Source organism: Rhinoderma darwinii, unplaced genomic scaffold (assembly GCF_050947455.1).
Source record: "Rhinoderma darwinii isolate aRhiDar2 unplaced genomic scaffold, aRhiDar2.hap1 Scaffold_461, whole genome shotgun sequence".
In the NCBI taxonomy this organism is placed as follows: domain Eukaryota; kingdom Metazoa; phylum Chordata; class Amphibia; order Anura; family Rhinodermatidae; genus Rhinoderma; species Rhinoderma darwinii.
Genome location: NW_027464005.1, coordinates 188,894 through 203,064, shown reverse-complemented (window position 1 = coordinate 203,064; position 14,171 = coordinate 188,894). Strand labels below are relative to the sequence as shown.

Here is a 14,171-nt window from a genome sequence, read left to right as displayed (position 1 = left end):
AAGACAAGGAAGGTGAATGAGGTGTTCCAATGTGAAATGCCGGAAACACAGAAACACAGACGACACACAACAAGAGGTGGCAATCTATTCATTAATTGCATTTAATCAATGAGCTCATTATCACTCATGCATTGTCCAACAGGTGTTGAAATAATGGGATTAAAAGGGGAGATCCCTTCAGAAAGACAGAAACAATAGCAAAGACAAAAAACACTTTTGGAATCTGCTTTTAGTCAACACATAAGGAAAGGGTGCACCGGTCCTGGAAATACTGCAATACCAGGTCAATGCGTGGAGTGGACAGAGCAAGCTCTATTTCCATCTCCCTGTTCTAAAAATCCATTTAATATATGGTCCCCAGATAGGGGACGTATCAGATATTAAACTGATAAGAACAGATACTACACTTGATCTTAGCCAAAAGGCCGAGAAGCGATAACCCGAACGGGCCGCGCGTTGCCCGAGCCTGCCCGATACTGCTGTTCAGCCCTTGCAGCGATTCAGCCTACTTCTAGGCAATTCCATGGGGCCCTGCAGGCTCACACACTCACAGCTACACGGGAGGTGAATAAAGGCCGGAGAGGAAGCCAGACAGGATTTGCTTCTTTTGCTTGCACCACAATGCAGTGCTGAAAGAGGAGGAACCTACATAAAAACGCCTTCCTGGCAACGCCCAAATGCCCTGCTGCCATGCAGATAAACACTGGCAGCGGCAGCAAGTGCATGCCCACAGCCACCCCTTGTTCCTTCACACCTTGTATCAGCTGTAATCCAGTCCAGTCCAGTGCTGCCTGCTGAGCAGCACTGACCAACACTGCCTGGGCCCAGGCTTTTATCTCTGAGGCCCCATTATGATGTCAGAAAGCTGGCTCTGGAATCCTGAGGGCTCCACTATGACACGTGCAAAGTTCCATCTGAACTTTATATAAGACGGTGAGGCTCAGTCAGTCACTCAGTGTTGCCTGAGAGGGCAACACTGCAACAGCCGGCCGCCAGGCTGTCTTTTTTTTGCACAGCTAGTTGCCTCCAGGAGGCCACAAGAGGGAGACAAGGGACTGCAAAATGGAAAATAGGCATCCACCAACTTTACAGACAACTTCTCCTTGCTCCTACAACCTCCATCCTTGCACAGTTTGTTATTCTTCTAGGTAACATAGTAACAAATCCAAATTGCTGCTCTCTTTGTAGGCAAGCAAGGCTTTGTTGCAACTGCAATTCTTACTTCTTCTTGAAATGTAGGGACGACAGTACATTCCATCACATCCATCTAGTGTACACAGGTAGGTCCATTGTGGCGGGCAGGCGAGCGGGCGGGCTGCTTTATTGGCTGTTTGCTGTTCCCCTACTCCACTCCACTATTTGACTGTTGTGCTGCATCAATCAATCAATCAATCAATCAATCAATCAATCAATCAATCAATCAATCAATCAGTGGCTGGCTCAGGTGCAGCTCTTTAACTTACCTAAAAGGGAGGGCGGAGAGAAGACAAGGAAGGTGAATGAGGTGTTCCAATGTGAAATGCCGGAAACACAGAAACACAGACGACACACAACAAGAGGTGGCAATCTATTCATTAATTGCATTTAATCAATGAGCTCATTATCACTCATGCATTGTCCAACAGGTGTTGAAATAATGGGATTAAAAGGGGAGATCCCTTCAGAAAGACAGAAACAATAGCAAAGACAAAAAACACTTTTGGAATCTGCTTTTAGTCAACACATAAGGAAAGGGTGCACCGGTCCTGGAAATACTGCAATACCAGGTCAATGCGTGGAGTGGACAGAGCAAGCTCTATTTCCATCTCCCTGTTCTAAAAATCCATTTAATATATGGTCCCCAGATAGGGGACGTATCAGATATTAAACTGATAAGAACAGATACTACACTTGATCTTAGCCAAAAGGCCGAGAAGCGATAACCCGAACGGGCCGCGCGTTGCCCGAGCCTGCCCGATACTGCTGTTCAGCCCTTGCAGCGATTCAGCCTACTTCTAGGCAATTCCATGGGGCCCTGCAGGCTCACACACTCACAGCTACACGGGAGGTGAATAAAGGCCGGAGAGGAAGCCAGACAGGATTTGCTTCTTTTGCTTGCACCACAATGCAGTGCTGAAAGAGGAGGAATCTACATAAAAACGCCTTCCTGGCAACGCCCAAATGCCCTGCTGCCATGCAGATAAACACTGGCAGCGGCAGCAAGTGCATGCCCACAGCCACCCCTTGTTCCTTCACACCTTGTATCAGCTGTAATCCAGTCCAGTCCAGTGCTGCCTGCTGAGCAGCACTGACCAACACTGCCTGGGCCCAGGCTTTTATCTCTGAGGCCCCATTATGATGTCAGAAAGCTGGCTCTGGAATCCTGAGGGCTCCACTATGACACGTGCAAAGTTCCGTCTGAACTTTATATAAGACGGTGAGGCTCAGTCAGTCACTCAGTGTTGCCTGAGAGGGCAACACTGCAACAGCCGGCCGCCAGGCTGTCTTTTTTTTGCACAGCTAGTTGCCTCCAGGAGGCCACAAGAGGGAGACAAGGGACTGCAAAATGGAAAATAGGCATCCACCAACTTTACAGACAACTTCTCCTTGCTCCTACAACCTCCATCCTTGCACAGTTTGTTATTCTTCTAGGTAACATAGTAACAAATCCAAATTGCTGCTCTCTTTGTAGGCAAGCAAGGCTTTGTTGCAACTGCAATTCTTACTTCTTCTTGAAATGTAGGGACGACAGTACATTCCATCACATCCATCTAGTGTACACAGGTAGGTCCATTGTGGCGGGCAGGCGAGCGGGCGGGCTGCTTTATTGGCTGTTTGCTGTTCCCCTACTCCACTATTTGACTGTTGTGCTGCATCAATCAATCAATCAATCAATCAATCAATCAATCAATCAATCAATCAATCAATCAATCAATCAATCAATCAATCAGTGGCTGGCTCAGGTGCAGCTCTTTAACTTACCTAAAAGGGAGGGCGGAGAGAAGACAAGGAAGGTGAATGAGGTGTTCCAATGTGAAATGCCGGAAACACAGAAACACAGACGACACACAACAAGAGGTGGCAATCTATTCATTAATTGCATTTAATCAATGAGCTCATTATCACTCATGCATTGTCCAACAGGTGTTGAAATAATGGGATTAAAAGGGGAGATCCCTTCAGAAAGACAGAAACAATAGCAAAGACAAAAAACACTTTTGGAATCTGCTTTTAGTCAACACATAAGGAAAGGGTGCACCGGTCCTGGAAATACTGCAATACCAGGTCAATGCGTGGAGTGGACAGAGCAAGCTCTATTTCCATCTCCCTGTTCTAAAAATCCATTTAATATATGGTCCCCAGATAGGGGACGTATCAGATATTAAACTGATAAGAACAGATACTACACTTGATCTTAGCCAAAAGGCCGAGAAGCGATAACCCGAACGGGCCGCGCGTTGCCCGAGCCTGCCCGATACTGCTGTTCAGCCCTTGCAGCGATTCAGCCTACTTCTAGGCAATTCCATGGGGCCCTGCAGGCTCACACACTCACAGCTACACGGGAGGTGAATAAAGGCCGGAGAGGAAGCCAGACAGGATTTGCTTCTTTTGCTTGCACCACAATGCAGTGCTGAAAGAGGAGGAATCTACATAAAAACGCCTTCCTGGCAACGCCCAAATGCCCTGCTGCCATGCAGATAAACACTGGCAGCGGCAGCAAGTGCATGCCCACAGCCACCCCTTGTTCCTTCACACCTTGTATCAGCTGTAATCCAGTCCAGTCCAGTGCTGCCTGCTGAGCAGCACTGACCAACACTGCCTGGGCCCAGGCTTTTATCTCTGAGGCCCCATTATGATGTCAGAAAGCTGGCTCTGGAATCCTGAGGGCTCCACTATGACACGTGCAAAGTTCCGTCTGAACTTTATATAAGACGGTGAGGCTCAGTCAGTCACTCAGTGTTGCCTGAGAGGGCAACACTGCAACAGCCGGCCGCCAGGCTGTCTTTTTTTTGCACAGCTAGTTGCCTCCAGGAGGCCACAAGAGGGAGACAAGGGACTGCAAAATGGAAAATAGGCATCCACCAACTTTACAGACAACTTCTCCTTGCTCCTACAACCTCCATCCTTGCACAGTTTGTTATTCTTCTAGGTAACATAGTAACAAATCCAAATTGCTGCTCTCTTTGTAGGCAAGCAAGGCTTTGTTGCAACTGCAATTCTTACTTCTTCTTGAAATGTAGGGACGACAGTACATTCCATCACATCCATCTAGTGTACACAGGTAGGTCCATTGTGGCGGGCAGGCGAGCGGGCGGGCTGCTTTATTGGCTGTTTGCTGTTCCCCTACTCCACTATTTGACTGTTGTGCTGCATCAATCAATCAATCAATCAATCAATCAATCAATCAATCAATCAATCAATCAATCAATCAATCAATCAATCAATCAATCAGTGGCTGGCTCAGGTGCAGCTCTTTAACTTACCTAAAAGGGAGGGCGGAGAGAAGACAAGGAAGGTGAATGAGGTGTTCCAATGTGAAATGCCGGAAACACAGAAACACAGACGACACACAACAAGAGGTGGCAATCTATTCATTAATTGCATTTAATCAATGAGCTCATTATCACTCATGCATTGTCCAACAGGTGTTGAAATAATGGGATTAAAAGGGGAGATCCCTTCAGAAAGACAGAAACAATAGCAAAGACAAAAAACACTTTTGGAATCTGCTTTTAGTCAACACATAAGGAAAGGGTGCACCGGTCCTGGAAATACTGCAATACCAGGTCAATGCGTGGAGTGGACAGAGCAAGCTCTATTTCCATCTCCCTGTTCTAAAAATCCATTTAATATATGGTCCCCAGATAGGGGACGTATCAGATATTAAACTGATAAGAACAGATACTACACTTGATCTTAGCCAAAAGGCCGAGAAGCGATAACCCGAACGGGCCGCGCGTTGCCCGAGCCTGCCCGATACTGCTGTTCAGCCCTTGCAGCGATTCAGCCTACTTCTAGGCAATTCCATGGGGCCCTGCAGGCTCACACACTCACAGCTACACGGGAGGTGAATAAAGGCCGGAGAGGAAGCCAGACAGGATTTGCTTCTTTTGCTTGCACCACAATGCAGTGCTGAAAGAGGAGGAATCTACATAAAAACGCCTTCCTGGCAACGCCCAAATGCCCTGCTGCCATGCAGATAAACACTGGCAGCGGCAGCAAGTGCATGCCCACAGCCACCCCTTGTTCCTTCACACCTTGTATCAGCTGTAATCCAGTCCAGTCCAGTGCTGCCTGCTGAGCAGCACTGACCAACACTGCCTGGGCCCAGGCTTTTATCTCTGAGGCCCCATTATGATGTCAGAAAGCTGGCTCTGGAATCCTGAGGGCTCCACTATGACACGTGCAAAGTTCCGTCTGAACTTTATATAAGACGGTGAGGCTCAGTCAGTCACTCAGTGTTGCCTGAGAGGGCAACACTGCAACAGCCGGCCGCCAGGCTGTCTTTTTTTTGCACAGCTAGTTGCCTCCAGGAGGCCACAAGAGGGAGACAAGGGACTGCAAAATGGAAAATAGGCATCCACCAACTTTACAGACAACTTCTCCTTGCTCCTACAACCTCCATCCTTGCACAGTTTGTTATTCTTCTAGGTAACATAGTAACAAATCCAAATTGCTGCTCTCTTTGTAGGCAAGCAAGGCTTTGTTGCAACTGCAATTCTTACTTCTTCTTGAAATGTAGGGACGACAGTACATTCCATCACATCCATCTAGTGTACACAGGTAGGTCCATTGTGGCGGGCAGGCGAGCGGGCGGGCTGCTTTATTGGCTGTTTGCTGTTCCCCTACTCCACTCCACTATTTGACTGTTGTGCTGCATCAATCAATCAATCAATCAATCAATCAATCAATCAATCAATCAATCAATCAATCAATCAATCAATCAATCAATCAATCAGTGGCTGGCTCAGGTGCAGCTCTTTAACTTACCTAAAAGGGAGGGCGGAGAGAAGACAAGGAAGGTGAATGAGGTGTTCCAATGTGAAATGCCGGAAACACAGAAACACAGACGACACACAACAAGAGGTGGCAATCTATTCATTAATTGCATTTAATCAATGAGCTCATTATCACTCATGCATTGTCCAACAGGTGTTGAAATAATGGGATTAAAAGGGGAGATCCCTTCAGAAAGACAGAAACAATAGCAAAGACAAAAAACACTTTTGGAATCTGCTTTTAGTCAACACATAAGGAAAGGGTGCACCGGTCCTGGAAATACTGCAATACCAGGTCAATGCGTGGAGTGGACAGAGCAAGCTCTATTTCCATCTCCCTGTTCTAAAAATCCATTTAATATATGGTCCCCAGATAGGGGACGTATCAGATATTAAACTGATAAGAACAGATACTACACTTGATCTTAGCCAAAAGGCCGAGAAGCGATAACCCGAACGGGCCGCGCGTTGCCCGAGCCTGCCCGATACTGCTGTTCAGCCCTTGCAGCGATTCAGCCTACTTCTAGGCAATTCCATGGGGCCCTGCAGGCTCACACACTCACAGCTACACGGGAGGTGAATAAAGGCCGGAGAGGAAGCCAGACAGGATTTGCTTCTTTTGCTTGCACCACAATGCAGTGCTGAAAGAGGAGGAATCTACATAAAAACGCCTTCCTGGCAACGCCCAAATGCCCTGCTGCCATGCAGATAAACACTGGCAGCGGCAGCAAGTGCATGCCCACAGCCACCCCTTGTTCCTTCACACCTTGTATCAGCTGTAATCCAGTCCAGTCCAGTGCTGCCTGCTGAGCAGCACTGACCAACACTGCCTGGGCCCAGGCTTTTATCTCTGAGGCCCCATTATGATGTCAGAAAGCTGGCTCTGGAATCCTGAGGGCTCCACTATGACACGTGCAAAGTTCCGTCTGAACTTTATATAAGACGGTGAGGCTCAGTCAGTCACTCAGTGTTGCCTGAGAGGGCAACACTGCAACAGCCGGCCGCCAGGCTGTCTTTTTTTTGCACAGCTAGTTGCCTCCAGGAGGCCACAAGAGGGAGACAAGGGACTGCAAAATGGAAAATAGGCATCCACCAACTTTACAGACAACTTCTCCTTGCTCCTACAACCTCCATCCTTGCACAGTTTGTTATTCTTCTAGGTAACATAGTAACAAATCCAAATTGCTGCTCTCTTTGTAGGCAAGCAAGGCTTTGTTGCAACTGCAATTCTTACTTCTTCTTGAAATGTAGGGACGACAGTACATTCCATCACATCCATCTAGTGTACACAGGTAGGTCCATTGTGGCGGGCAGGCGAGCGGGCGGGCTGCTTTATTGGCTGTTTGCTGTTCCCCTACTCCACTCCACTATTTGACTGTTGTGCTGCATCAATCAATCAATCAATCAATCAATCAATCAATCAATCAATCAATCAATCAGTGGCTGGCTCAGGTGCAGCTCTTTAACTTACCTAAAAGGGAGGGCGGAGAGAAGACAAGGAAGGTGAATGAGGTGTTCCAATGTGAAATGCCGGAAACACAGAAACACAGACGACACACAACAAGAGGTGGCAATCTATTCATTAATTGCATTTAATCAATGAGCTCATTATCACTCATGCATTGTCCAACAGGTGTTGAAATAATGGGATTAAAAGGGGAGATCCCTTCAGAAAGACAGAAACAATAGCAAAGACAAAAAACACTTTTGGAATCTGCTTTTAGTCAACACATAAGGAAAGGGTGCACCGGTCCTGGAAATACTGCAATACCAGGTCAATGCGTGGAGTGGACAGAGCAAGCTCTATTCCCATCTCCCTGTTCTAAAAATCCATTTAATATATGGTCCCCAGATAGGGGACGTATCAGATATTAAACTGATAAGAACAGATACTACACTTGATCTTAGCCAAAAGGCCGAGAAGCGATAACCCGAATGGGCCGCGCGTTGCCCGAGCCTGCCCGATACTGCTGTTCAGCCCTTGCAGCGATTCAGCCTACTTCTAGGCAATTCCATGGGGCCCTGCAGGCTCACACACTCACAGCTACACGGGAGGTGAATAAAGGCCGGAGAGGAAGCCAGACAGGATTTGCTTCTTTTGCTTGCACCACAATGCAGTGCTGAAAGAGGAGGAATCTACATAAAAACGCCTTCCTGGCAACGCCCAAATGCCCTGCTGCCATGCAGATAAACACTGGCAGCGGCAGCAAGTGCATGCCCACAGCCACCCCTTGTTCCTTCACACCTTGTATCAGCTGTAATCCAGTCCAGTCCAGTGCTGCCTGCTGAGCAGCACTGACCAACACTGCCTGGGCCCAGGCTTTTATCTCTGAGGCCCCATTATGATGTCAGAAAGCTGGCTCTGGAATCCTGAGGGCTCCACTATGACACGTGCAAAGTTCCGTCTGAACTTTATATAAGACGGTGAGGCTCAGTCAGTCACTCAGTGTTGCCTGAGAGGGCAACACTGCAACAGCCGGCCGCCAGGCTGTCTTTTTTTTGCACAGCTAGTTGCCTCCAGGAGGCCACAAGAGGGAGACAAGGGACTGCAAAATGGAAAATAGGCATCCACCAACTTTACAGACAACTTCTCCTTGCTCCTACAACCTCCATCCTTGCACAGTTTGTTATTCTTCTAGGTAACATAGTAACAAATCCAAATTGCTGCTCTCTTTGTAGGCAAGCAAGGCTTTGTTGCAACTGCAATTCTTACTTCTTCTTGAAATGTAGGGACGACAGTACATTCCATCACATCCATCTAGTGTACACAGGTAGGTCCATTGTGGCGGGCAGGCGAGCGGGCGGGCTGCTTTATTGGCTGTTTGCTGTTCCCCTACTCCACTCCACTATTTGACTGTTGTGCTGCATCAATCAATCAATCAATCAATCAATCAATCAATCAATCAATCAATCAGTGGCTGGCTCAGGTGCAGCTCTTTAACTTACCTAAAAGGGAGGGCGGAGAGAAGACAAGGAAGGTGAATGAGGTGTTCCAATGTGAAATGCCGGAAACACAGAAACACAGACGACACACAACAAGAGGTGGCAATCTATTCATTAATTGCATTTAATCAATGAGCTCATTATCACTCATGCATTGTCCAACAGGTGTTGAAATAATGGGATTAAAAGGGGAGATCCCTTCAGAAAGACAGAAACAATAGCAAAGACAAAAAACACTTTTGGAATCTGCTTTTAGTCAACACATAAGGAAAGGGTGCACCGGTCCTGGAAATACTGCAATACCAGGTCAATGCGTGGAGTGGACAGAGCAAGCTCTATTTCCATCTCCCTGTTCTAAAAATCCATTTAATATATGGTCCCCAGATAGGGGACGTATCAGATATTAAACTGATAAGAACAGATACTACACTTGATCTTAGCCAAAAGGCCGAGAAGCGATAACCCGAACGGGCCGCGCGTTGCCCGAGCCTGCCCGATACTGCTGTTCAGCCCTTGCAGCGATTCAGCCTACTTCTAGGCAATTCCATGGGGCCCTGCAGGCTCACACACTCACAGCTACACGGGAGGTGAATAAAGGCCGGAGAGGAAGCCAGACAGGATTTGCTTCTTTTGCTTGCACCACAATGCAGTGCTGAAAGAGGAGGAATCTACATAAAAACGCCTTCCTGGCAACGCCCAAATGCCCTGCTGCCATGCAGATAAACACTGGCAGCGGCAGCAAGTGCATGCCCACAGCCACCCCTTGTTCCTTCACACCTTGTATCAGCTGTAATCCAGTCCAGTCCAGTGCTGCCTGCTGAGCAGCACTGACCAACACTGCCTGGGCCCAGGCTTTTATCTCTGAGGCCCCATTATGATGTCAGAAAGCTGGCTCTGGAATCCTGAGGGCTCCACTATGACACGTGCAAAGTTCCGTCTGAACTTTATATAAGACGGTGAGGCTCAGTCAGTCACTCAGTGTTGCCTGAGAGGGCAACACTGCAACAGCCGGCCGCCAGGCTGTCTTTTTTTTGCACAGCTAGTTGCCTCCAGGAGGCCACAAGAGGGAGACAAGGGACTGCAAAATGGAAAATAGGCATCCACCAACTTTACAGACAACTTCTCCTTGCTCCTACAACCTCCATCCTTGCACAGTTTGTTATTCTTCTAGGTAACATAGTAACAAATCCAAATTGCTGCTCTCTTTGTAGGCAAGCAAGGCTTTGTTGCAACTGCAATTCTTACTTCTTCTTGAAATGTAGGGACGACAGTACATTCCATCACATCCATCTAGTGTACACAGGTAGGTCCATTGTGGCGGGCAGGCGAGCGGGCGGGCTGCTTTATTGGCTGTTTGCTGTTCCCCTACTCCACTCCACTATTTGACTGTTGTGCTGCATCAATCAATCAATCAATCAATCAATCAATCAATCAATCAATCAATCAATCAATCAGTGGCTGGCTCAGGTGCAGCTCTTTAACTTACCTAAAAGGGAGGGCGGAGAGAAGACAAGGAAGGTGAATGAGGTGTTCCAATGTGAAATGCCGGAAACACAGAAACACAGACGACACACAACAAGAGGTGGCAATCTATTCATTAATTGCATTTAATCAATGAGCTCATTATCACTCATGCATTGTCCAACAGGTGTTGAAATAATGGGATTAAAAGGGGAGATCCCTTCAGAAAGACAGAAACAATAGCAAAGACAAAAAACACTTTTGGAATCTGCTTTTAGTCAACACATAAGGAAAGGGTGCACCGGTCCTGGAAATACTGCAATACCAGGTCAATGCGTGGAGTGGACAGAGCAAGCTCTATTTCCATCTCCCTGTTCTAAAAATCCATTTAATATATGGTCCCCAGATAGGGGACGTATCAGATATTAAACTGATAAGAACAGATACTACACTTGATCTTAGCCAAAAGGCCGAGAAGCGATAACCCGAACGGGCCGCGCGTTGCCCGAGCCTGCCCGATACTGCTGTTCAGCCCTTGCAGCGATTCAGCCTACTTCTAGGCAATTCCATGGGGCCCTGCAGGCTCACACACTCACAGCTACACGGGAGGTGAATAAAGGCCGGAGAGGAAGCCAGACAGGATTTGCTTCTTTTGCTTGCACCACAATGCAGTGCTGAAAGAGGAGGAATCTACATAAAAACGCCTTCCTGGCAACGCCCAAATGCCCTGCTGCCATGCAGATAAACACTGGCAGCGGCAGCAAGTGCATGCCCACAGCCACCCCTTGTTCCTTCACACCTTGTATCAGCTGTAATCCAGTCCAGTCCAGTGCTGCCTGCTGAGCAGCACTGACCAACACTGCCTGGGCCCAGGCTTTTATCTCTGAGGCCCCATTATGATGTCAGAAAGCTGGCTCTGGAATCCTGAGGGCTCCACTATGACACGTGCAAAGTTCCGTCTGAACTTTATATAAGACGGTGAGGCTCAGTCAGTCACTCAGTGTTGCCTGAGAGGGCAACACTGCAACAGCCGGCCGCCAGGCTGTCTTTTTTTTGCACAGCTAGTTGCCTCCAGGAGGCCACAAGAGGGAGACAAGGGACTGCAAAATGGAAAATAGGCATCCACCAACTTTACAGACAACTTCTCCTTGCTCCTACAACCTCCATCCTTGCACAGTTTGTTATTCTTCTAGGTAACATAGTAACAAATCCAAATTGCTGCTCTCTTTGTAGGCAAGCAAGGCTTTGTTGCAACTGCAATTCTTACTTCTTCTTGAAATGTAGGGACGACAGTACATTCCATCACATCCATCTAGTGTACACAGGTAGGTCCATTGTGGCGGGCAGGCGAGCGGGCGGGCTGCTTTATTGGCTGTTTGCTGTTCCCCTACTCCACTCCACTATTTGACTGTTGTGCTGCATCAATCAATCAATCAATCAATCAATCAATCAATCAATCAATCAATCAATCAGTGGCTGGCTCAGGTGCAGCTCTTTAACTTACCTAAAAGGGAGGGCGGAGAGAAGACAAGGAAGGTGAATGAGGTGTTCCAATGTGAAATGCCGGAAACACAGAAACACAGACGACACACAACAAGAGGTGGCAATCTATTCATTAATTGCATTTAATCAATGAGCTCATTATCACTCATGCATTGTCCAACAGGTGTTGAAATAATGGGATTAAAAGGGGAGATCCCTTCAGAAAGACAGAAACAATAGCAAAGACAAAAAACACTTTTGGAATCTGCTTTTAGTCAACACATAAGGAAAGGGTGCACCGGTCCTGGAAATACTGCAATACCAGGTCAATGCGTGGAGTGGACAGAGCAAGCTCTATTTCCATCTCCCTGTTCTAAAAATCCATTTAATATATGGTCCCCAGATAGGGGACGTATCAGATATTAAACTGATAAGAACAGATACTACACTTGATCTTAGCCAAAAGGCCGAGAAGCGATAACCCGAACGGGCCGCGCGTTGCCCGAGCCTGCCCGATACTGCTGTTCAGCCCTTGCAGCGATTCAGCCTACTTCTAGGCAATTCCATGGGGCCCTGCAGGCTCACACACTCACAGCTACACGGGAGGTGAATAAAGGCCGGAGAGGAAGCCAGACAGGATTTGCTTCTTTTGCTTGCACCACAATGCAGTGCTGAAAGAGGAGGAATCTACATAAAAACGCCTTCCTGGCAACGCCCAAATGCCCTGCTGCCATGCAGATAAACACTGGCAGCGGCAGCAAGTGCATGCCCACAGCCACCCCTTGTTCCTTCACACCTTGTATCAGCTGTAATCCAGTCCAGTCCAGTGCTGCCTGCTGAGCAGCACTGACCAACACTGCCTGGGCCCAGGCTTTTATCTCTGAGGCCCCATTATGATGTCAGAAAGCTGGCTCTGGAATCCTGAGGGCTCCACTATGACACGTGCAAAGTTCCGTCTGAACTTTATATAAGACGGTGAGGCTCAGTCAGTCACTCAGTGTTGCCTTAGAGGGCAACACTGCAACAGCCGGCCGCCAGGCTGTCTTTTTTTTGCACAGCTAGTTGCCTCCAGGAGGCCACAAGAGGGAGACAAGGGACTGCAAAATGGAAAATAGGCATCCACCAACTTTACAGACAACTTCTCCTTGCTCCTACAACCTCCATCCTTGCACAGTTTGTTATTCTTCTAGGTAACATAGTAACAAATCCAAATTGCTGCTCTCTTTGTAGGCAAGCAAGGCTTTGTTGCAACTGCAATTCTTACTTCTTCTTGAAATGTAGGGACGACAGTACATTCCATCACATCCATCTAGTGTACACAGGTAGGTCCATTGTGGCGGGCAGGCGAGCGGGCGGGCTGCTTTATTGGCTGTTTGCTGTTCCCCTACTCCACTCCACTATTTGACTGTTGTGCTGCATCAATCAATCAATCAATCAATCAATCAATCAATCAATCAATCAATCAATCAGTGGCTGGCTCAGGTGCAGCTCTTTAACTTACCTAAAAGGGAGGGCGGAGAGAAGACAAGGAAGGTGAATGAGGTGTTCCAATGTGAAATGCCGGAAACACAGAAACACAGACGACACACAACAAGAGGTGGCAATCTATTCATTAATTGCATTTAATCAATGAGCTCATTATCACTCATGCATTGTCCAACAGGTGTTGAAATAATGGGATTAAAAGGGGAGATCCCTTCAGAAAGACAGAAACAATAGCAAAGACAAAAAACACTTTTGGAATCTGCTTTTAGTCAACACATAAGGAAAGGGTGCACCGGTCCTGGAAATACTGCAATACCAGGTCAATGCGTGGAGTGGACAGAGCAAGCTCTATTTCCATCTCCCTGTTCTAAAAATCCATTTAATATATGGTCCCCAGATAGGGGACGTATCAGATATTAAACTGATAAGAACAGATACTACACTTGATCTTAGCCAAAAGGCCGAGAAGCGATAACCCGAACGGGCCGCGCGTTGCCCGAGCCTGCCCGATACTGCTGTTCAGCCCTTGCAGCGATTCAGCCTACTTCTAGGCAATTCCATGGGGCCCTGCAGGCTCACACACTCACAGCTACACGGGAGGTGAATAAAGGCCGGAGAGGAAGCCAGACAGGATTTGCTTCTTTTGCTTGCACCACAATGCAGTGCTGAAAGAGGAGGAATCTACATAAAAACGCCTTCCTGGCAACGCCCAAATGCCCTGCTGCCATGCAGATAAACACTGGCAGCGGCAGCAAGTGCATGCCCACAGCCACCCCTTGTTCCTTCACACCTTGTATCAGCTGTAATCCAGTCCAGTCCAGT

At 47.6% G+C, this 14,171-nt stretch overlaps 10 non-coding genes across 10 annotated transcripts; all 10 read right to left on the bottom strand.

The window, feature by feature from the left end:
- Positions 1-246: 246 nt before the first annotated feature.
- LOC142718223 (U2 spliceosomal RNA) lies at positions 247-437 on the bottom strand. The gene has a single exon (XR_012872354.1). It is a non-coding gene; the product is annotated as a U2 spliceosomal RNA (small nuclear RNA).
- Positions 438-1,729: 1,292 nt separating this feature from the next.
- Positions 1,730-1,920, bottom strand: LOC142718222 (U2 spliceosomal RNA). Its single transcript, XR_012872353.1, has one exon. It is a non-coding gene; the product is annotated as a U2 spliceosomal RNA (small nuclear RNA).
- Positions 1,921-3,227: 1,307 nt separating this feature from the next.
- On the bottom strand, positions 3,228-3,418 carry LOC142718220 (U2 spliceosomal RNA). The gene has a single exon (XR_012872352.1). It is a non-coding gene; the product is annotated as a U2 spliceosomal RNA (small nuclear RNA).
- Positions 3,419-4,729: 1,311 nt separating this feature from the next.
- LOC142718219 (U2 spliceosomal RNA) lies at positions 4,730-4,920 on the bottom strand. Its single transcript, XR_012872351.1, has one exon. It is a non-coding gene; the product is annotated as a U2 spliceosomal RNA (small nuclear RNA).
- A 1,316-nt stretch (positions 4,921-6,236) lies between these two features.
- Positions 6,237-6,427, bottom strand: LOC142718218 (U2 spliceosomal RNA). The gene has a single exon (XR_012872350.1). It is a non-coding gene; the product is annotated as a U2 spliceosomal RNA (small nuclear RNA).
- A 1,288-nt stretch (positions 6,428-7,715) lies between these two features.
- Positions 7,716-7,906, bottom strand: LOC142718249 (U2 spliceosomal RNA). The gene has a single exon (XR_012872382.1). It is a non-coding gene; the product is annotated as a U2 spliceosomal RNA (small nuclear RNA).
- Positions 7,907-9,190: 1,284 nt separating this feature from the next.
- Positions 9,191-9,381, bottom strand: LOC142718217 (U2 spliceosomal RNA). The gene has a single exon (XR_012872349.1). It is a non-coding gene; the product is annotated as a U2 spliceosomal RNA (small nuclear RNA).
- A 1,292-nt stretch (positions 9,382-10,673) lies between these two features.
- Positions 10,674-10,864, bottom strand: LOC142718215 (U2 spliceosomal RNA). Its single transcript, XR_012872347.1, has one exon. It is a non-coding gene; the product is annotated as a U2 spliceosomal RNA (small nuclear RNA).
- Positions 10,865-12,152: 1,288 nt separating this feature from the next.
- Positions 12,153-12,343, bottom strand: LOC142718214 (U2 spliceosomal RNA). Its single transcript, XR_012872345.1, has one exon. It is a non-coding gene; the product is annotated as a U2 spliceosomal RNA (small nuclear RNA).
- Positions 12,344-13,631: 1,288 nt separating this feature from the next.
- Positions 13,632-13,822, bottom strand: LOC142718213 (U2 spliceosomal RNA). Its single transcript, XR_012872344.1, has one exon. It is a non-coding gene; the product is annotated as a U2 spliceosomal RNA (small nuclear RNA).
- Between the last annotated feature and the right edge of the window lie 349 nt (positions 13,823-14,171).